The sequence below is a fragment of the Lactuca virosa genome, chromosome 1 (genome assembly GCF_052849685.1).
Source record: "Lactuca virosa cultivar CGN04683 chromosome 1, Lactuca_virosa_CGN04683_v6, whole genome shotgun sequence".
Lineage (NCBI taxonomy): Eukaryota > Viridiplantae > Streptophyta > Magnoliopsida > Asterales > Asteraceae > Lactuca > Lactuca virosa.
This window is the reverse complement of record NC_136426.1, coordinates 283,403,148-283,425,522: the sequence shown is the minus strand read 5'-3', so window position 1 is coordinate 283,425,522 and position 22,375 is coordinate 283,403,148.

Genomic DNA, 22,375 nt, shown 5'->3' with positions numbered 1-22,375 from the left:
ATGGATGTGTGAGTCAAGTGAAGGACTAAAGGGATCGAGTACACATTCTTGTGCACTGGTCATGTCCACCACAAAGCTCGTTAAGACTATTTGATTTACTAAAGTTTAGTAAATATGGTTATACTTACAAGTTTAAGTATAATTCCGAAAAAATGGAAAAGTGTCATTGTATGACAGAACAAATGGGAAGAATCAAATTAGGCAGAAAGATAAAAGTTTCTCAAATCTAAAAAGATGGGAGAGTACTTTAGTATCATGTTTGTGATCATCTTAATGATTTAGAAATCATATCACAATTAGTCCTCTAAAGGTCGTCTTAGTGTATTCTTATGACTAAGAAGAGGAGTCATGAATTGTTGAAATGGTTAGATCAGGAAGATGAGTCATACTTCGTTCCAAAACAATTCTTAGAGTCATACTCCAAGATTGTAACTTGAGTGACATATCTTAAACAAAGGTTTAAAACCCTTGTCAAATGTAAGAGTAAAAGTGTCCTACTCTTGTACATTTGAAATTGGTAAGTTGTGATGTTTTGGATAAAGCAAAGACCAACTAAGGCCAATTGTGTGAAGTGTTTGTCTTGATAAAGAATCCACACTATCTCATGAATATTTGGCAAGATAGTCTTATATGTCAAGAGGATAGTGGGAGTCTTAAAGATCCTAAAAAGAATTTCAAGAACTAATCAAGAATAAAACCTGAGGTTCTTCACTATCACACGACTTGAGGTTTATAACCTATCGTGTTGACATATTCTGTGCCCATTCCAGTTAAAGTTGGCTTTGCATAGGAGTTTTGAAAGTTCTCAATTGGTTGCATAATAACTTAGAAGCAATGGCAGGCCCTGTACTGCCAGGTGGCAAGAAGTTAAGATTGCATAAGTTCAGTCCATATGAGTTTGGATTTGTCATTATCCTTGTCTTGTGCCTATGGTTTTGACGATTCACATGGATAAGAACACATACACCATAAAATCTAAGGGTCATAAGGTTTCTCTCCGATTCGTGAAAATGATGGTGAGGAAACACTTCCACCAAGTAGATTTGAAGCAGATGGCAAAAGGTCTAAACAATTGAGACTATGATTACGGCATCCCTTTTCATAGTTCTGAAAATTTTTAGACACACATGCATGCTATCTAAGGAAAGGTCTATGATTTTGATAAAGTTTTATCAAAGCATCTCGTATCAGAAATCTGAACTTTGGTAAGAAAGTCAATAAAGTATTGATTTCTAGAAGTCCACCTGATTTCTGAGTACATGTCAAAGCTAGTGGGAGCATAAGTGTTATGCTAATAATCATCATGTTAGTGGGAGCATGATAATTATTGTTAGTGTTGCAAGTTAGTAATGTTAATTATAGAAAACAAAAGTTTCAATTCGTGAGGCTGCAGGGATTGAAAAAATTGTTTTCCTATAATTAAGGGAGAGGATATACTTCATTTCAGTTCTAAAGGCTTAGATTGAGACCTTAATCATCTTTAGTCAAGAATATATATATGAATTTCATGTTGGATTGGTTTAACTTAAGGAAATTCTATATATTGCGTTCTCAAAATTCGATTATGATTACGGCATCCCTCTTCATTGTCAAATTTGGAAAACATCGCAAATAAAAATATTGTAGCAAAAGACTGGTCTAGAATCATGTCTTTATGTGAGACATCATGAATCGTGTACCATTTGCTTTGGGTACAGGATCGATTGCATGTGCTATAATATTTGTCATTTCTAAATTTATCCAAATGCCCAGAGGCATTAAGAAGGGAAAAGGTCTAGAATTGGATATGACTAAAATGATTAAGCAATTGTCGAGGACAATCTGAGATTTACCAAAGATTGGTTGCTCAGGGACAGTTGGAAGTATAGTGCTAATTTTGGAAGGACCATATTGACATATTCTGAAAAGAGGCATCTCTTATTCAGAAGTGATAGTCAAAATGAGAATATGGAGTTGTCTCCATAGGTCGAAGTTATCTGTGTAAGATTAGAAAACTAAGTGCAAGAAGCATGTCCAAAGCAATGTACTTTGAATATGAGACTTAGTTTCCATGGAGTTGATCTCCATTGGAATACCTTATAATGACTGTTGACAAGTCTTTGTGACTTTGTACATATTCATTACAGGAGGGTCAGTGCATATAAGTTTAAAATCTAAACAGACTTCGATAAATGATAGGAATTTGAAATTTTCACATTTTTCGATAAGGATTTGGGAGTGTGAAATTAGAATCATTGAAATTATGTTCAATTGGTTTATTTCACAAAGTAAGGATCATAGACAAACATAGAGTGCATACTTGGAGTATGGCAAAGCTATTGTTTAAGAAAAATATAGTGTACATTCTTGGAGCATGGGACAACTAGTGTTTTTAATTCAGGTATAAAGTTGATAAAACCGAAACAATGAATAATGAGTAATCAGTATGGTGATAAATAAAAGTGTTTATTTGTATTCATAGGGTTTGATACCATATTTGATTCATTTATTCTTGTGTTTCACTTTGCATGTTTTGACTTCCAGAATAACTAAGTCGCTCTTCCTGAACGATTAAGTTATTCAAACCATCCACAGTCGGTCATATGTTGGAAGTAGATATGAATCAAGACTGTCATGGGTTGGTTTGTAGAGGTCCAAGTTGGTGGACAAAGTGGTGCTACAACACTCATGAGTGCTCATAAGTTCTGAGTATTGGATTCAACCCACGCTCATTTGAATCACTTCATGGATTTTATCACGAGTGATCATGAGACGATAATATCTTATATTCTTCAAACCTAGAGATATGAGTTGTTATTATGAGTTGGTTATACATTGATTGCACGAAAACGCATTTGGTAACTCGATGTTATAAAACATGCCATTGTGTATGATTCAACAAGTAGTAAAACAAGCCATATGAGTCGAAGTTTATCCATTCCTTTTACCTTCGGGATAAAAGCGATATATGTGGGCCCCTCGATGATTTAGCGATGACACATGTGAGTGCTTGGCCAAGCCAGGACTGATTTGATTTGTTCAATCAGTCAGTCATCATAAATCGAAAATCGTGAAACAACAAGTGGACAGAGAGAATGATTATAATCCATGTCTCGGTCCATATGATATCTAGAATGGAGGAATATATGATCCCTTATCTAATGTGAAGGACCGACTCCATGCTGTCAATCCATTTCAGCAACCCGGCCGCACCTTCCTTTCCATGGAATTCCTTAGGTTTACTGGCCATAAAGGACTTGTAGTTGCATTCTCTTTCATTGTTTCCCCGGTTTCCTCCACTACTTCCTTGGTTAGCATTAAGTCCCGCAGTTACTTGAGTGACAATGTTTGGGATTGCTGCCATGAGTTGAGGTGCTACAATTTGAGCAACATCGGGTGTTTCGTTCTGTGGGCGCCCACGATTAGGCCTTCCTGACATGGTTCTAAGACACAAGAGTAGAAATACGTATAAATACATAAAATAATGTATAATATTTAGTTCACTACTATTTTGAAAACCGTAAGTGTTGTCAAATTAATGGTTTGCATTAATACTAGGCATATAGATTTGAAAAAAAAAAAAAAAAAGACAAATCATTTTATTCGACCATTGACTAAGTAAATTCTAGGGTTTGACCTCATAGTAAAAGTTTTTAAACATAAAATAAACTTTTTCATCACCATTTGAAATAGTCTTAAAACCAAAACAATACATCAATTCCCCAAATAAAATTTTAAATGTTTTTCCCCAAAAGACACCCAACATGGGTTTTCGTTTCATGACAAAATAAAATAAAATACTGAAATCAGAAACAAATACTAATCGCTATCCCAACAAGAAACATCAACACCACAATCAGTAATAGCCCTCCAAGCACATAATATGCCGTCATCGCATGACCTGCCTCTCGTCTAGCAGCACCAGCAGTGTCAGCAGTCTCCATCGAATGCTGAAACAGGATTTCCATCCTTGTCAACACTTCATCCAAAACTTCCCGATGCTCAGCTATCACAGCAAGACTGTGATGTAGGCCCGCTGCCATCGAATGCATCCTCCGGGACTCCTCCGGGGTCATACCTGGCTGCCTGACAGGTATCCCTATGACTCGCTGTGGTGGGGGTGCTCTCGGTCCTGCAATGCTAGGTCCTACCCTGCTAGGTCCTGCCGTGCCAAGTCCTGTTGTGCTGGTGGCTATCCTTCCTGGAATGGGAACACTCTTCCTCGCCGTCCTCCGAATGCGAAGCCCATAAAGTGGTGGCTGTGGCATCACCGATGTAGGCGATGCCTCGCGTCGCTGACTCGGGGCGCTGTCATTGCTGATCTCCACCGAGTTTCCTGTATCTTCTGTGTCTTCCGAGGGGTCTTCCTCCACCGAGGCGGGGGGATCACGTCGAGGGATAACAGTGACGTAGCCGGACTCATCGGCTGAGGCGGTAGCGTGAGAAGATGACGATGTCGACATAGTGGACTGAGACATAGATTCAATGAGATATAAAATAAATGACAATGCATGCCTATAATATGCAATGCTTACACACACCAAAATTAACCTTTTTGAATTTTTTTGAAATAAAGTTTTCTGAAAATTTTTTGTTGAACATATTCCCATTATAATTAGCTCAAGCTTTGTATAAATCTTTCCTTAATTAAACATAGGTGATCAGGCTATGTTTAATTGAGGTCCAACGATACAATTCCCGACCTAATTATATTAGTAATATGTTTGATGTAAAAAGAATTTTTATAAGTTTTGGTTATAGGTTGTGTTTTCTTAAAGGAAAACTGATGTTCTCTATAACTTTAGCTCTGATACCACTTCTGTCACACCCCGCTAAAGCGGAAACGCAAGGTATGACAGCGACTAAGGTTTCATTGCAAAAGATAAAGATACATCACCATAGCAATATTTAAAAGTTTACAACCCATAGCTTAAACAAAACAAAGTACAAGTTTTCCAAAATGACATTGTTTAAAATATATAACTTCATAAAATAACTTCTACACGATGCAGCATGCTCTATGATGATGAATCTTTATATCCACTTACTAATTATTTCCTGAAAAAGCATGTAAAACGAGCGTCAACTATGAAATAGTTGGTGAGTTCACAAGTTTATAAAATCAAGATTTGGAATAAGGCTTTTCATAAATACTAGTACATTGCTTTAATGAGAAACAAAGTTGATTGCCATTATTGATAACAAGTTTATTGCTATAACGAGAAACGAGTTTGTATGTGTATGAGCAAACAATGACTCTTAACCAAACCTATGACAGAAGCCCTATCAAGATCTATGCTTATCGTTCCATAGATGAATATGGTATCATGCACTCCAGCAATAGGGCGAGTGAGGAGTTGTCAATTCCTAATAGCGCTATCCATAATGACCATTGGCTCAAAGAGTTAATGGTTAGAGATAAGGGAAGGGCCTTAGTACGATAAGTTCTCATGTTCCGTGTTGCATAGACATACATAGAGAGACATAGCAATACAATAGCAATCATGTTTGATATAAATCGATTTAAATACAACATGCAAATAATAGTTTTTCGGGACATGCTTTTCCACCCCAAAACATAAAAATTGAAAATAGGGGAGTGGTGAATACTCACAATGTTTCGAGTAGATACAAGTGGTGCCTTGGAATACACCAACGTCTTAATACCGGGATCCTACGACATCAAACACACACTAGTGAGTTTCCATGTCGAAATCTAATGCTAATATACTAAACTCTACATATAGTGAAATGCCAATTTATGTTCTAATATTGGATTTTATATTAATTGGTTACACTTTTTCTGAAATGATGAAATTCTACAAGTCATGCGATAAATACAACCTTGGGATATTAATTTTCCAGATTTAGTAATATAAATTTAAGGGTGTTTCAACACATTTAAAGGTGTTTTAAATTCCTAAAAATGTAAAATATTATCAAATAGTTTCCAAAAATTGTCAAACCTTGTATTTTTCATTCTAAATACAATAGAGGTTTTCCAGAAAATTTTCCTTGAATTTTTGATATGGTTAATTATTTTCCAAATTTTTAAGCCTTCATAACAACATAAATTCACGAAAAATAGCATTCAAAGGATAAAAATTCTCAAACTTTTTATTTTACTGTTATTCCACATTACTAAGCTAGGAAAAATATAAAAATGGGTTTCCAAGCTGTTTAATTATATTTCATGATTTTTGAGCATTTATTCTCATAAAAATTGAAATAAATAGAAAACCATTTCCAAAATTACTCAAACTTTTTATTTAACTGTTATTATACATTACTAAGCTAGGAAAAATATAAAAATGGATTTCGAAGGTGTTTAATTATATTTTACGATTTTTGAGCATTTATTCCAATAAAAATTGAAATAAATAGAAAACAGTTTCCAAAATTACCCAAACTTTTTATTTAACTATTATTATACATAACTAGGCTGGGAAAAATTTAAAAGATATTTTTCATTGGGTATTTCTATTTTTCCTTGTTTTATCCCCTTAAATAATCATTAATTGAAGAATAAATAATAAACAGTTAAAATAAATTACCAAAAACTTTTGTAACATCATTTACAGTGTAAGTAATATGGGAAAAATACCAAAAGTGGTTTTCATGTTGTATAATCCGGTTTTGGGTATTTATGTGTATTTAGGTGTATTTAAGTGTATTTAACCTTAGAAAATAGGAGAAAAATAGTATACAGTAGAGGACAACCATCAAAATTTTTATGTAACCTCCTAATGTACAACATAATGTTCTGGTAAATTTTCATGAATTTTGGATAATCAAAACTTTTTTTCCTATTTTTAGGCCATTATAACTACCAAAAATTGGGAAAAATAGAAAGGCATGATGAAAAATTCTGAAATTATTTGTCTAAGTCTCCCACCACAGGCAAGAGCTGCGGAAATTGTTAGATACAATTTTCACACTCTTTAAAGTGGTTTTGTGATTTATTGCACCCAAACAAAAAGAAAATCGAAAATCATACTAAACAACAACATAAATCGGTGAAATTTAATGAGAGGTCATTATTCACCATAGGGGTCATCCACGAATTTATTCCGGATTTATAGACCTCCGGAAGTATTTTATGTGATTTATGCCCTTGTTTCCTTGCAACAATTTTAATAAATCAAGGAAATGATAAAAATTCTTGAAATTTTCCAGATGTTCATATTAACTTAATGGGAATCTGGAAAAATTTTGATTTGAACAGAAAAGAACTTTTAGATATTTTTATAGACAAAATCATTTACATGCACTATTAACAATGTACTTTGATCACCAAGCTCTTTAGCTTGGTGTTCATCACATGCATCACGGTTTGAAGACCATGCATGGACATATGTTTGTCATAGTGATGTTTTTAAAGGAAATACTTGAATGCATAAGGTGTATGAACCTTTAAAACATGTAAAAATCCGAACTTTAGTGTTTGACATAGGTTTTGGTCCTTGGATTTCACCATTAAACAACATGCATGTTGTTCTTGGGTGAAACCCTACCACCATCATCATCAAACACGACATTCATGAACATGTTCATGAATGTTCATAAAGAATGGTGTAGAAGGAGGAGAAGTACAAGAAAACCCTTTAAAAACAAGAAGGAAAAGTAAGGAAAATGAAGGATTTTCGTGAATACCTTGAAGAACAACCTTAGAAGATGAAGATTGAGTGTGGAGAGGTGTTCTTGGCTGATGATTTTCGTGGGTTTGGAGAGAGAGGAGGAGAGTTTGAGAGTTGAAAGGGTGGAGTGTGAGAGAGAGTGAAGAGAGAAGTGGAAGAGTGGGGATTGTGTTTTAATGATTGAAGTTTTGGGAAGAGAGAGGGCATGGGGGAGAGGATGCACAAATTTTATGAGTGAGAGAGGCTCCCTCTCTCCTAAAATTCAAATTATATGCATTCCCTCTTCAATTTTTATAAAACCCTAATTTTTATAAAAATGCTTCTTTATGTAATTCTTGATTTATTTAAAAATCTTTGTTTTTAACTAATAAATTATGATTAATGTTTGATAATTAAATTTTTATGTCATTGATTATAATCTATAATTTGAGTAATAAAAATTTTATATTAGGAAGTTTATAGCAAAATTTTATAAAATTTTTAAGCTTTAAAGTTTATAAATTTGGATTTTTGGGCTCTTTAGGGCTTTTGGAACTTTGTTTGATTTTCACCATCATATTGGAATGTAATTAGAATATTTTAATTTATTTTTAGGGTTTTATACCCTTTTTCAATTGTAACAAAGTTTGAAGTTTCATTCTAATTATGGTATTGGCATTTCCTATTGTAGTTAAGCAACTTACTAGAATCGTAAGAGTCAAGTATATTAGTCCTAGATCTTAGTTGGATCCTAGTTTATGCAAGATTTTGACCTAATTTATACTACTAGGCCATGGCATGTTGTGCATGAATGGTTTTTATAAAGATGCATGAGTCCGAGAATGACCTGAATTGACAGTTGTCACAGTATCCCCCACTTAAAAAGAATTCCGTCCCGAAATTCATTCTATGTCATCGTTTGTCATCGCATGGGAAAAGTTGTGGATACTTTTCCTTCATGAAGTCCTCACGCTCCCAGGTGTACTCTGGCCCGCGTTTTGAGTTCCATCGAACTTTCACAATCGGAATCTTACTCCGCTTGAGTTGTTTTACCTCCCTGTCAAGGATTTCTATCGGTTCCTCAGCAAAGTTTAGCTTATCATTGATCTTAATTTCCTCCAGGGGTATTATCAATGCTTCGTCGGCTAGACATTTCTTAAGATTGGAGACGTGGAATGTGGCGTGAATGGCGCTTAACTCTTGGGGCAATTGGAGTTTATAAGCCACCGGACCAATCCTTTCAATGATTTCAAAGGGTCCAACATATCTCGGGCTTAGTTTTCCTTTCTTACCAAAACGTACAAGCCCTTTCCAAGGCGACACTTTTAAAAGTACCTTGTCTCCTACTTGGAAGTCTAATGGTTTTCGACGATTATCCGCATAACTTTTCTGACGATCTCTGGCAGCTTTAAGCCTATCTTTGATGATAGCAATCTTGTCAGATGTTTCCTGGATAAGTTCGAGTCTAGTCAATTGTCTGTCTCCGATTTCTGTCCAACATAAGGGCGAACGACACTTGCGTCCATACAATGCTTCATATGGAGCACATTGGATACGCGTGTGGTAACTGTTATTGTAGGAGAACTCAACCAGAGGCAAATGAGTATCCCAATTTCCTTTGAACTCAATGACACACGCTCGTAGCATGTCTTCTAATGTTTGTATTGTTCTCTCTGTTTGCCCATCTGTCTGAGGGTGGTAAGCTGTGCTCAAATCTATCTTGGTTCCTAGTGCCTTCTGTAACATCCACCAAAATCGCGATGTAAAACGACTATCTCTATCAGAAATGATAGATAGGGGTACACCATGTAGAGAAACAATTTTGTCGATGTAGATTTGGGCCAATTTTTCCATCTTGAAATCTTCCCGAATGGGGAGAAAGTGAGCAGATTTCGTCAGTCGATCCACTATGACCCAAATTGAGTCATGACCTTTAGCAGTTCTAGGAAGTTTGGTAACGAAATCCATGGATATCTGCTCCCATTTCCATTGGGGAATTTCAGGTTGTTGCAATAAGCCGGATGGTTTTTGATGTTCAGCTTTGCCTATTGAGCAAGTTAAACACTTCCCAACATATAAGGCAATATCCCTTTTCATTCCAGGCCACCAATAGTACTCTTTAAGATCCTTGTACATTTTATCCGCTCCAGGGTGGATTGAGTATTTAGATCGATGAGACTCCTCTAGTACCATGTCTCTCAGATCGTTAACCCTTGGAATCTAGACCCTGTCCTTAAAATAACGAACTCCATCAGGTTTGGTTTCAAATCTCACTTCCAAACCATGTAAGGTTTCGCCTGGAAGACGTTCCTTGAATAGCGCTTTCTCCTGGGCATCAATGATTTGAGATTTCAAGCTTGTCTGAATTACCATTCCCAAAGCTCTCACACGGGAAGGTTTCACTCTTTATTTCCTACTTAGAGCGTCGGTTACTACGTTAGCCTTCCCTGGGTGATATCGTATCTCACAGTCATAATCACTAAACAACTCTACCCATCTCCTCTGCCGCATGTTTAACATTTTCTGATCTAGGATATGCTGAAGGCTTTTGTGATCGGTATAAATGGTGCACTTGGTTCCGTACAAATAATGCCTCCATATCTTTAGAGCGAAAACTATTGCTCCTAGTTCTAGATCATGGGTTGTATAATTCTTCTCATGCGGTTTGAGTTGTCTGTAAGCATACGCAATGACCTTATCTTTTTGCATTAACACACATCCTAATCCTTGATGAGACGCATCAAAATACACTACAAAGTTCTCTGATCCCTCTGGTAAGGCCAGAATTGGTGCATTGCACAGCTTGTTTTTCAGGATTCGAAACGCTTCTTCGTGTTTCTCTTCCCAGAGAAATTTTCTGTCCTTTTGGGTCAAAGATGTTAATGGTTGAGCAATCCTAGAGAAATTCTCAATGAAGCGTCTGTAGTACCCAGCTAATCCTAGGGACTGTCGTATTTCTGTCGGGGTTTTGGGGGCTTCCCATTTCTTGATTGCCTCGATCTTAGCTGGATCTACATGAATCCAAAATTCACACTTAGTGAACTTGGCATACAATTTCTGCTCCTTCAACAGCTCCAACACTAGCTTCAGATGTCTCTCATGATCTTCTTTGGTTTGTGAGTAAACAAGTATGTCATCGATAAATACAATTACAAACTTGTCTAGGTATGGTCTACAGACCCTATTCATCAAATCCATGAAAACAGCGGGTGCGTTCGTTAGTCCAAAAGGCATGACTAAGAACTCATAATGTCCATAACGGGTTCTAAATGTTGTTTTGTGAATGTCTTCTTCGTGAACTCTTAGTTGATGGTATCCTGATCGGAGGTCGATCTTTGAGAAGTATGAAGCGCCCTGCAACTGATCGAACAAGTCATCAATTCGAGGAAGAGGATATCGATTATTGATTGTAAACTTGTTCAATTCTCTGTAATCAATACACATTCGGAATGACCCGTCTTTCTTTTTGACGAATAACACGGGGGCTCCCCAAGGTGAAGAACTTGGTCGTATAAACCCTTTGTCTAGAAGTTCTTGAAGTTGTCCGGACAGTTCTTGCATCTCGGATGGCGCGAGGCGATATGGCGCTTTTGCTACCGGTGCCGCTCCGGGAATTAAGTCTATCCGAAATTCGACCTGTCTGTGAGGGGGTAGACCGGGTAATTCCTCCGGAAACACTTCGGGATAGTTTTGAACCACTGGAATCTCCTTGAGTTGCTTAGCTTTGGGTTCTCTTTCTAGCACGTGGGCCATGAATGCAATACAATTCTTCTTCAGGTACTTGTGAATGTTCATGCTTGATACAATGTTTAAACTTCTTCCTGGCTTCTCACCGTGTATGATAAGGGTTTCTCCATTGGGGAGAGGTACCCTGATGACTTTCTCGTAACAACCAATGCCCGCTCTATTTTTGGATAACCAATCCATTCCTACTATTACATCAAAACTACCTAGCTCTATAGGAATTAGGTCAATGCTAAAGAGTTTATCAGCTAAATTCAGAGTACAGCCAGGAATTATTTCATTAGCCCTAATTTCATACCCATCAGCAAGTTCAATAGTATAAGTATTCCTCATATTTCTTGATTTCAAGTCAATTAACGGTCTAAATGCTAAAGAAACGAAACTCCTTTCTGCTCCCGCATCGAATATTACTGATGCAAAATGGTTGTTCAGGAGAAACGTACCTGTTATCACCTCAGGGTTCTGACGAGCTTCTTCTGCACCAATCACAAAGGCTACACCTCTTGGCCGCCCACCTTGATTTCCTTGGAAGTTTTGCCTGGCTTGGCCTTGTCCATTGTTACCAGGCCCCTTGTTCAGTTTGGGACATGCTCTACGGAGATGATCAGCACTCCCGCACTCGTAACATGCCCTTTTTCCATCCTTATTCAGCTTACAATACTTCGAGTAATGGCCTGTTTGTTTACAGTTTTGGCACACTGGGCAAGCTCCCTTGTGATGGAAGTTACACTTCTTGCACTTCGGAAGCGGTCCTGAGTACTGCTTTCGCTCCTGCACTTCCATGACTTCCGGTTCCTGAGTTTTCACTGGTTCTTGCTCCTGGGCTCTTACCATAAAGTTTCTTGAGACTTTCTGCTTCCTCCCTGACTTGCCTCCATACTTCTTCTCTCCCTGATCTGCTGGCTTCCTCTTGCTACTAGAGTTTTCCTTTGTCGATGCTCCCATCCTTATCACATCATTGGTTAGTCGATTTGCTAGACTTACTGCACTTTGAATGGTAGTTGGGTTTGCTGAAGTAACCATTCCCCGAATCTCTGGTGCCAGACCCCAGATGTAACGATCTATCCGTTTCTCCTCAGGAGTAACCATGTGAGGTACCAGTTTTGCTAGTTCATGAAATCGGACTGTGTACTTCTCTATTTGTGTTCCAACCATAGAATGGTTCCAGAACTCAGATTCAAGCTTTTGAATTTCATCCTTGGGATAATACTCCTCTATCAGTAGCTTCTTCAGGTCTTCCCAAGTTAGCTGATATGCCGCTGCACGACCTCGGGTTTGCACTAGAGTATTCCACAAGGTCAATGCCCTATCTTGGAGTAGACAAGTTGCATACTCAACTTTGTTGCGCTCGAGGCATTTGCTAATGTGAAGGACCGACTCCATGCTGTCAATCCATTTCAGCAACCCGACCGCACCTTCCTTTCCATGGAATTCCTTAGGTTTACAGGCCATAAAGGACTTGTAGTTGCATTCTCTTTCATTGTTTCCCCGGTTTCCTCCACTACTTCCTTGGTTAGCATTAAGTCCCGCAGTTACTTGAGTGACAATGTTTGGGATTGCTGCCATGAGTTGAGGTGCTACAATTTGAGCAACATCGGGTGTTTCGTTCTGTGGGCGCCCACGATTAGGCCTTCCTGACATGGTTCTAAGACACAAGAGTAGAAATACGTATAAATACATAAAATAATGTATAATATTTAGTTCACTACTATTTTGAAAACCGTAAGTGTTGTCAAATTAATGGTTTGCATTAATACTAGGCATATAGATTTGAAAAAAAAAAAAGAAAGAAAAATCTTTTTATTCGACCATTGACTAAGTAAATTCTAGGGTTTGACCTCATAGTAAAAGTTTTTAAACATAAAATAAACTTCTTCATCACCATTTGAAATAGTCTTAAAACCAAAACAATACATCAATTCCCCAAATAAAATTTTAAATGTTTTTCCCCAAAAGACACCCAACATGGGTTTTCGTTTCATGACAAAATAAAATAAAATACTGAAATCAGAACCAAATACTAATCGCTATCCCAACAAGAAACATCAACACCACAATTAGTAATAGCCCTCCAAGCACATAATATGCCGTCATCGCATGACCTGACTCTCGTCTAGCAGCACCAGCAGTGTCAGCAGTCTCCATCGAATGCTGAAACAGGATTTCCATCCTTGTCAACACTTCATCCAAAACATCCCGATGCTCAGCTATCACAGCAAGACTGTGATGTAGGCCCGCTGCCATCGAATGCATCCTCCGGGACTCCTCCGGGGTCATACCTGGCTACCTGACAGGTATCCCTATGACTCGCTGTGGTGGGGGTGCTCTCGGTCCTGCAATGCTAGGTCCTACCCTGCTAGGTCTTGCCGTGCCAAGTCCTGCTGTGCTGGTGGCTATCCTTCCTGGAATGGGAACACTCTTCCTCGCCGTCCTCCGAATGCGAAGCCCATAAAGTGGTGGCTGTGGCATCACCGATGTAGGCGATGCCTCGCGTCGCTGACTCGGGGCGCTGTCATTGCTGATCTCCACCGAGTTTCCTGTATCTTCTGTGTCTTCCAAGGGGTCTTCCTCCACCGAGGCGGGGGGATCACGTCGAGGGATAACAGTGACGTAGCCGGACTCATCGGCTGAGGCGGTAGCGTGAGAAGATGACGATGTCGACATAGTGGACTGAGACATAGATTCAATGAGATATGAAATAAATGACAATGCATGCCTATAATATGCAATGCTTACACACACCAAAATTAACCTTTTTGAATTTTTTTGAAATAAAGTTTTCTGAAAAATTTTTGTTGAACATATTCCCATTATAATTAGCTCAAGCTTTGTATAAATCTTTCCTTAATTAAACATAGGTGATCAGGCTATGTTTAATTGAGGTTCAACGATACAATTCCCGACCTAATTATATTAGTAATATGTTTGATGTAAAAAGAATTTTTATAAGTTTTGGTTATAGGTTGTGTTTTCTTAAAGGAAAACTGATGTTCTCTATAACTTTAGCTCTGATACCACTTCTGTCACACCCCGCTAAAGCGGAAACGCAAGGTATGACAGCGACAAAGGTTTCATTGCAAAAGATAAAGATACATCACCATAGCAATATTTAAAAGTTTACAACCCATAGCTTAAACAAAACAAAGTACAAGTTTTCCAAAATGACATTGTTCAAAATATATAACTTCATAAAATAACTTCTACACGATGCAGCATGCTCTATGATGATGAATCTTTATATCCACTTACTAATTATTTCCTGAAAAAGCATGTAAAACGAGCGTCAACTATGAAAATAGTTGGTGAGTTCACAAGTTTATAAAATCAAGATTTGGAATAAGGCTTTTCATAAATACTAGTACATTGCTTTAATGAGAAACAAAGTTGATTGTCATTATTGATAACAAGTTTATTGTTATAACGAGAAACGAGTTTGTATGTGTATGAGCAAACAATGAGTCTCAACCAAACCTATGACTGAAGCCCTATCAAGATCTATGCTTATCGTTCCATAGACGAATATGGTATCATGCACTCCAGCAATAGGGCGAGTGAGGAGTTGTCAATTCCTAATAGCGCTATCCATAATGACCATTGGCTCAAAGAGTTAATGGTTAGAGATAAGGGAAGGGCCTTAGTACGATAAGTTCTCATGTTCCGTGTTGCATAGACATACATAGAGAGACATAGCAATACAATAGCAATCATGTTTGATATAAATCGATTTAAATACAACATGCAAATAATAGTTTTTCGGGACATGCTTTTCCACCCCAAAACATAAAAACTGAAAATAGGGGAGTGGTGAATACTCACAATGTTTCGAGTAGATACAAGTGGTGCCTTGGAATACACCAACGTCTTAATGCCGGGATCCTACGACATCAAACACACACTAGTGAGTTTCCATGTCGAAATCTAATGCTAATATACTAAACTCTACATATAGTGAAATGCCAATTTATGTTCTAATATTGGATTTTATATTAATTGGTTACACTTTTTCTGAAATGATGAAATTCTACAAGTCATGCGATAAATACAACCTTGGGATATTAATTTTCTAGATTTAGTAATATAATTTAAGGGTGTTTCAACACATTTAAAGGTGTTTTAAATTCCTAAAAATGTAAAATATTATCAAATAGTTTCCAAAAATTGTCAAACCTTGTATTTTTCATTCTAAATACAATAGAGGTTTTCCAGAAAATTTTCCTTGAATTTTTGATACGGTTAACTATTTTCCAAATTTTTAAGCCTTCATAACAACATAAATTCACGAAAAATAGCATTCAAAGGATAAAAATTCTCAAACTTTTTATTTTACTGTTATTACACATTACTAAGCTAGGAAAAATATAAAAATGGGTTTGCAAGCTGTTTAATTATATTTTATGATTTTTGAGCATTTATTCTAATAAAAATTGAAATAAATAGAAAACAGTTTCCAAAATTACTCAAACATTTTATTTAACTGTTATTATACATTACTAAGCTAGGAAAAATATAAAAATGGATTTCCAAGCTGTTTAATTATATTTTACGATTTTTGAGCATTTATTCCAATAAAAATTGAAATAAATAGAAAACAGTTTCCAAAATTACCCAAACTTTTTATTTAACTGTTATTATACATACATAGGCTAGGAAAAATATAAAAGATATTTTTCAGTGGGTATTTCTAATTTTCCTTGTTTTATCCCCATAAATAATCATTAATTGAAGAATAAATAATAAACAGTTAAAATATATTACCAAAAACTTTTGTAACATCATGTACAGTGTAAGTAATCTGGGAAAAATATCAAAAGTGGTTTTCATGTTGTATAATCCGGTTTTGGGTATTTATGTGTATTTAAGTGTATTTAACCTTAGAAAATAGGAGAAAAATAGTATACAGTAGAGGAAAACCATCAAAATTTTTATGTAACCTCCTAATGTACAACATGATGTTCTGGTAAACTTTCATGAATTTTGGATAATCAGAACTTTTTTTCCTATTTTTAGGCCATTATAACTACCAAAAATTGGGAAAAATAGAAAGGCATGATTAAAAATTCTGAAATTATTTTTCTAAGTCTCCCCACCACAGGCAAGAGCTGCGAAAATAGTTAGATACAATTTTCACACTCTTTAAAGTGGCTTTGTGATTTATTGCACCCAAACAAAAAGAAAATCGAAATACATACTAAACAGCAACATAAATCGATAAAATTTAATGAGAGGTCATTATTCACCATAGGGGTCATCCACGAATTTATTCCGGATTTATAGACCTCTGGAAGTATTTTATGTGATTTATGCCCTTGTTTTCTTGCAACAATTTTAATAAATCAAGGAAATGATAAAAACTCTTGAAATTTTCCAGATGTTCATATTAACTTAATGGGAATCTGGTAAAATTTTGATTTGAATAGAAAAGAACTTTTAGATATTTTTATAGACAAAATCATTTACACGCACTATTAACAATGTACTTTGATCACCAAGCTCTTTAGCTTGGTGTTCATCACATGCATCACGGTTTGAAGACCATGCATGGACATATGTTTGTCATAGTGATGTTTTTAAAGGAAATACTTGAATGCATAAGGTGTATGAACCTTTAAAACTTGTAAAAATCCGAACTTTAGTGTTTGACATAGGTTTTGGTCCTTGGATTTCACCATTAAACAACATGCATGTTGTTCTTGGGTGAAACCCTACCACCATCATCATCAAACACGACATTCATGAACATGTTCATGAATGTTCATAAAGAATGGTGTAGAAGGAGGAGAAGTACAAGAAAACCCTTTAAAAACAAGAAGGAAAAGTAAGGAAAATGAAGGATTTTCGTGAATGCCTTGAAGAACAACCTTAGAAGATGAAGATTTGAGTGTGGAGAAGTGTTCTTGGCTGATGATATTCGTGGGTTTAGAGAGAGAGGAGGAGAGTTTGAGAGTTGAAAGGGTGGAGTGTGAGAGAGAGTGAAGAGAGAAGTGGAAGAGTGGGGATTGTGTTTTAATGATTGAAGTTTTGGGAAGAGAGAGGGCATGGGGGAGAGGATGCACAAATTTTATGAGTGAGAGAGGCTCCCTCTCTCCTAAAATTCAAATTATATGCATTCGCTCTTCAATTTTTATAAAACCCTAATTTTTATAAAAATGCTTCTTTATGTAATTCTTGATTTATTTAAAAATCTTTGTTTTTAACTAATAAATTATGATTAATGTTTGATAATTAAATTTTTATGTCATTGATTATAATCTATAATTTGAGTAATAAAAATTTTATATTAGGAAGTTTATAGCAAATTTTATAAAGTTTTTAAGCTTTAAAGTTTATAAATTTGGATTTTTGGGCTCTTTAGGGCTTTTGGAACTTTGTTTGATTTTCACCATCATATTGGAATGTAATTAGAATATTTTAATTTATTTTTAGGGTTTTATACCCTTTTTCAATTGTAACAAAGTTTGAAGTTTCATTCTAATTATGGTATTGGCATTTCCTATTGTAGTTAAGCAACTTACTAGAATCGTAAGAGTTAAGTATATTAGTCCTAGATCTTAGTTGGATCCTAGTTTATGCAAGATTTTGACCTAATTTATACTACTAGGCCATGACATGTTGTGCATGAATGGTTTTTATAAAGATGCATGAGTCCGAGAATGACCTGAATTGACAGTTGTCACATTATCCAAGTGGGAGACTGTTGGATTAATGTCTAAGTCCATAACTATATTTGGTATGTACTTGACCCGACCCGGCATGGTCCATTTAGGTTGCACTTCACCGGCACAATTTATATGGATAGTCTTTTGAGAATAGTATATTTATGATTTATATTAATATATTATAAGTTCTAATATATTAATATGGAATCATATTATTTAATTAGTATTGATCAAGAATTAATTTAGAATTAATTAACTGATCAAAAGAACTAATTAAATATGGACTCTTATATATATGGAATGGGCCAAGTTCATTTAGGTTGGGCTAAGCTTTCATGGATGGTTCATGGAGCTTTTAACCCATGGATCCTATGTAAATGAAAGGTCATGGGTAGTAGGGTTTACATGGATGTAACCCTAATCCTCCATAATATATAAAGGGGTCCTTGGCTCTCAAAATTGGCACAAGTGTGTGACAATAAGAGTGGGCCGATTTTAGTGTGCATACATATTCTCTCAAGTTCTTCCAAGGTGTTTTGGTGATTTTTGATTCCATTTGAGGCTTCCACACTATTGGGGCTAAGCTCTTAAAGCTTGAAGACATCAAGCTACATCAAAAGGTATGCCATCTAACTAGAACTTCGTAGTATAGGTGCTTCATAATATGCTAGTTAGGATGAAACCTTGGAATAGTTAATATTTGCATGTATAATAGAGAAAACATAGATCCAAGGTTTATAGGGTTGCATGTAAACCATAGGAGTGTTAGAATGCTCGAAGCCCAACATTCGGGTGTATGAACAAACTCGGCGAGTTGGTCAGTTTTTGCCTTGGACTCGGCAAGTCAACCAGTGGAATCGGAGAGTCCACAGTCTAGAACAGTAGAAAATCGAATTTTTATGGCATTTCCAAGCAAGTAACATCAAGTATAATTGAAAACAACCCTTGGATCTGATACCACTGTTGGGGTTTTCATACTACAACATCCTATGGGGCACATACAACCCTAAATACCTTCGATCTATGTCTTCACTAATTATACATGCAATGATGTTTCCAAGGTATTAAGCCTATAACTAGCATGCAATTGACATATTCCATAAAAGATACTAGTTAGGGTAACATACCTTATCATGTAGCTTGAAGTCTTGATGTATTTGGCCTTTAGAGCTTAGCCCCAATAGTGTGGAAGCCTCAAATGAAGTCACAACACATCATGGAAAAAGTTGGAACTTAAGAGAGAATGCCATGCACACAAAAACACCCATGAACTCCAAGAACATGCTAAGTGGCCTCTTTGGCTATGTACTCACCTATTTATATGTAGGATTCCAAGGGTCATGGGTATAACCCAAATCCATACCCATGTGTTTTATGATCCATGGTTCATGTGGCCCAACACTTTATGTATCTATACATAAACTTAGTCCAACATGGATCATAAGCCCAACACATATAAATATAACTAATTACCATAATTAGTCCCCATAGATTTAATTAGTCTCTTTTGATCACTAAATTAATTCCAAATTAATTCTTGATCAATACTAATTAAAACATATGATTTCATATTAACATATTATAACTTATAATATATTAATAAATCATATATAACCTTCTCTCAAGAATCCATCCTAACAAATTGTCATGATGATATGTAACCCAAATGGACCATGCTACTCTCGGGTCGAGTATATACCAATAATAGTTATGGGCTTAGACATCTAATCCAACAACTCTCACTTGCTTTCTTAAAATGTCTAAATTTAAACAAGGTTCGGTTGACCCAACCTTCTTTCACAAGAAAGAGGGTGACCACTTAATGATCGTTCAAATTTATGTTGATGACATCATCTTTGGTTCTACAAATCCTAGCTTAACAGCTGAATTCCCAAAGTTGATGGAAATTAAATTTGAGATGAGTTCAATGGGTCCAATTAATATTTTTCTTGGATTAAATATAAGACAGGGACCAGAAGGCATTTTCATTAATAAGGAAAGCATACACGAAGACCTTACTGGCTATGTTTGGAATGGTGGGAGACTCAACAGCAAAAGTTCCAATGGCATTCGGAACGAAACTGACACCATCTCTGGAAAAACTAGCTGCTGATATGACCCTCTATCGTCAAATGATAGGATCTTTAATGTATCTAACAACTAGTAGACCAGATATTATGTTTTCTGTTTGTTACTGTGCTAGGTTCCAAGCAAATCCACGCGAACCTCATACGGTGGCTGTCAAGAATATCTTCAGATACTTGAAACGAACTTCATCTCTTGGCATATGGTATCCAGCGAAATTAGGATTTTTTGTTCAAGGTTTTTCAGATGCTGATCTTGGAGGATGCGGATTAGATAGAAAAAGCACCAATGGAGGATGTCAATTTCTCGATGGCAAACTTGTCAATTTGCAGTCCAAGAAGAAAGCGTGTGTCTCCTTGGCAACATCTAAAGCTGAATATATGGCTGCTGCTTTATGTACATCTCAAGTTATCTGGATTCAAAGTCAGGTTTGTGACTATGGCATAAGCATGAAACGAATCCTACTTTATTGTGACTCTGAAAGTGCTATTCACATTTGTCACAACCCAGTGCAACACTCAAAGACAAAACACATGGCAGTGAGGTATCATTTTATCAAGGATCATGTAGAAGATGGCAAAGTTCAAATTCACTTCGTAAGATCCGCAGATCATTTGGCCGACATATTCACAAAGGACTTTCCTGAAACAACATTCAACAAAATTCTTCAAGGCCTTGGAATGATGGAAGTTGAATGTGTACCGAAACCATCTTCGCTTTAATAGGGTTGTTGACGTGAATCGATGTGAATTCTCGCAAAGTATCGTTGTCTACTATTAATTTGTGGTTCAGTTAAACCAATATCCTTTTTGTACTTTATTTATAATGTGTCAAAGCTTCAAAAATATTTGTTTGAAAAATCCAAAAATGTTTGTTATCCTTTCGTTTTTATTCCTGTGACGCGAATTGGCCCGAGCGCTCGCTTCAATTCGTCCTCAATTTTTCCGGAAACCGAATTGGCACGAACGTTTGCCTCAATTAGTCTCTAATAATTTTTTCTTGCTTTCAGTTTTATTTTTGTTACGTGAATTGGCACGAAGGCTCGCTCTAACTCGTTTTTAATTTTTTCGGGACACGAATTGGCACGAACGTTCCCCTTAATTCGCTTCATCAATTTTTTTTATTTTTTCATTTTTATTTTTATTTTTGTTTGATGTCCATTTATTTTTCTTTGTACCATATTCTACTTTATTCAAAATTCAAAAATATTTTGTTCTGTTCTTATTTATTTTTTCAGAAAAATCTCAAAATACAAAAATATTTTCATTGTGTTATCTATTTCTTTATTTTCACATATTACAAAAACCCAAAATATTTTCAGGTAATCATGGAGGCAAATTTTCGTGTGAAAGGGTAGGTATTACTTTCTTTATCTATGCATTAGCTAAGTGTCCCTAGAAGCATGTTGTTGTATGTTGTCCAAAGCCTCGATTGACTCGATGTGAAGCCTTAATGAATCGAATCTACCATTCGTTTCTTCCCAACCAGGCTGTTAAATTTACATTGGTCGTGAGCTACCTTACTCTTCTCACTTTGATTTAAGAGTTATCTGCTTAGTCACTTTCGTTAACCAGAGGTACATTTGCTTCTCTGGAACCCTCTTAACATTTCTCCATTGACTACACTCTCATCATTGTAACCTTTGAGACTCTCAGCTATACCGCTGAGGTTTATGGTTGCACAACATCTGTGTTAATGATCTTAGTTTCGTTCTCCCCGAACTGAGTGAAACCCCAAATCCAACACACTTACATGAATTGACGGTGAACAATTAAATGTTCTAGATTTTCACCATGGAATTAACGAAAACCACTTTCGTGGTATGTATCAAGAAATCTCTTTTTCTTTTGTGAGATCTTTATGAAGTGTTTTGATTCCAAGATACTTCTTCCCATAAGATCCATTTTTTTTTGAGATTTCAAAAACTTAATCTTGTCACTCAAATAATTCCTCACCTATTCGTTCAACTGACTACACTTGTCACACGAGTACTTCATCCAACATTCGTTCGTATGTTTAAGTTCATTGTTTGGTTGGAGATTAAGCCTTCCATTAAAGCCTATTTAAAAGATGGCTTTCAATGTTTCTTCTAAAGCATTTGATCGTATTTCAACGGGAAACCACACAAACACTTCTTAGTCTCTCTGGATTTTGAAGGAAGAGATCGTTGCTCGGGATCTATAGTTTCGTGTCTTTTATGACATCACTAAAATCTCACAGATAAATCTTGCTTTATTTCTTTTTCTTTGGCACACTCTCGCCGAAGATCTCTTTGATTTTCCTAAAGTCTTGCTT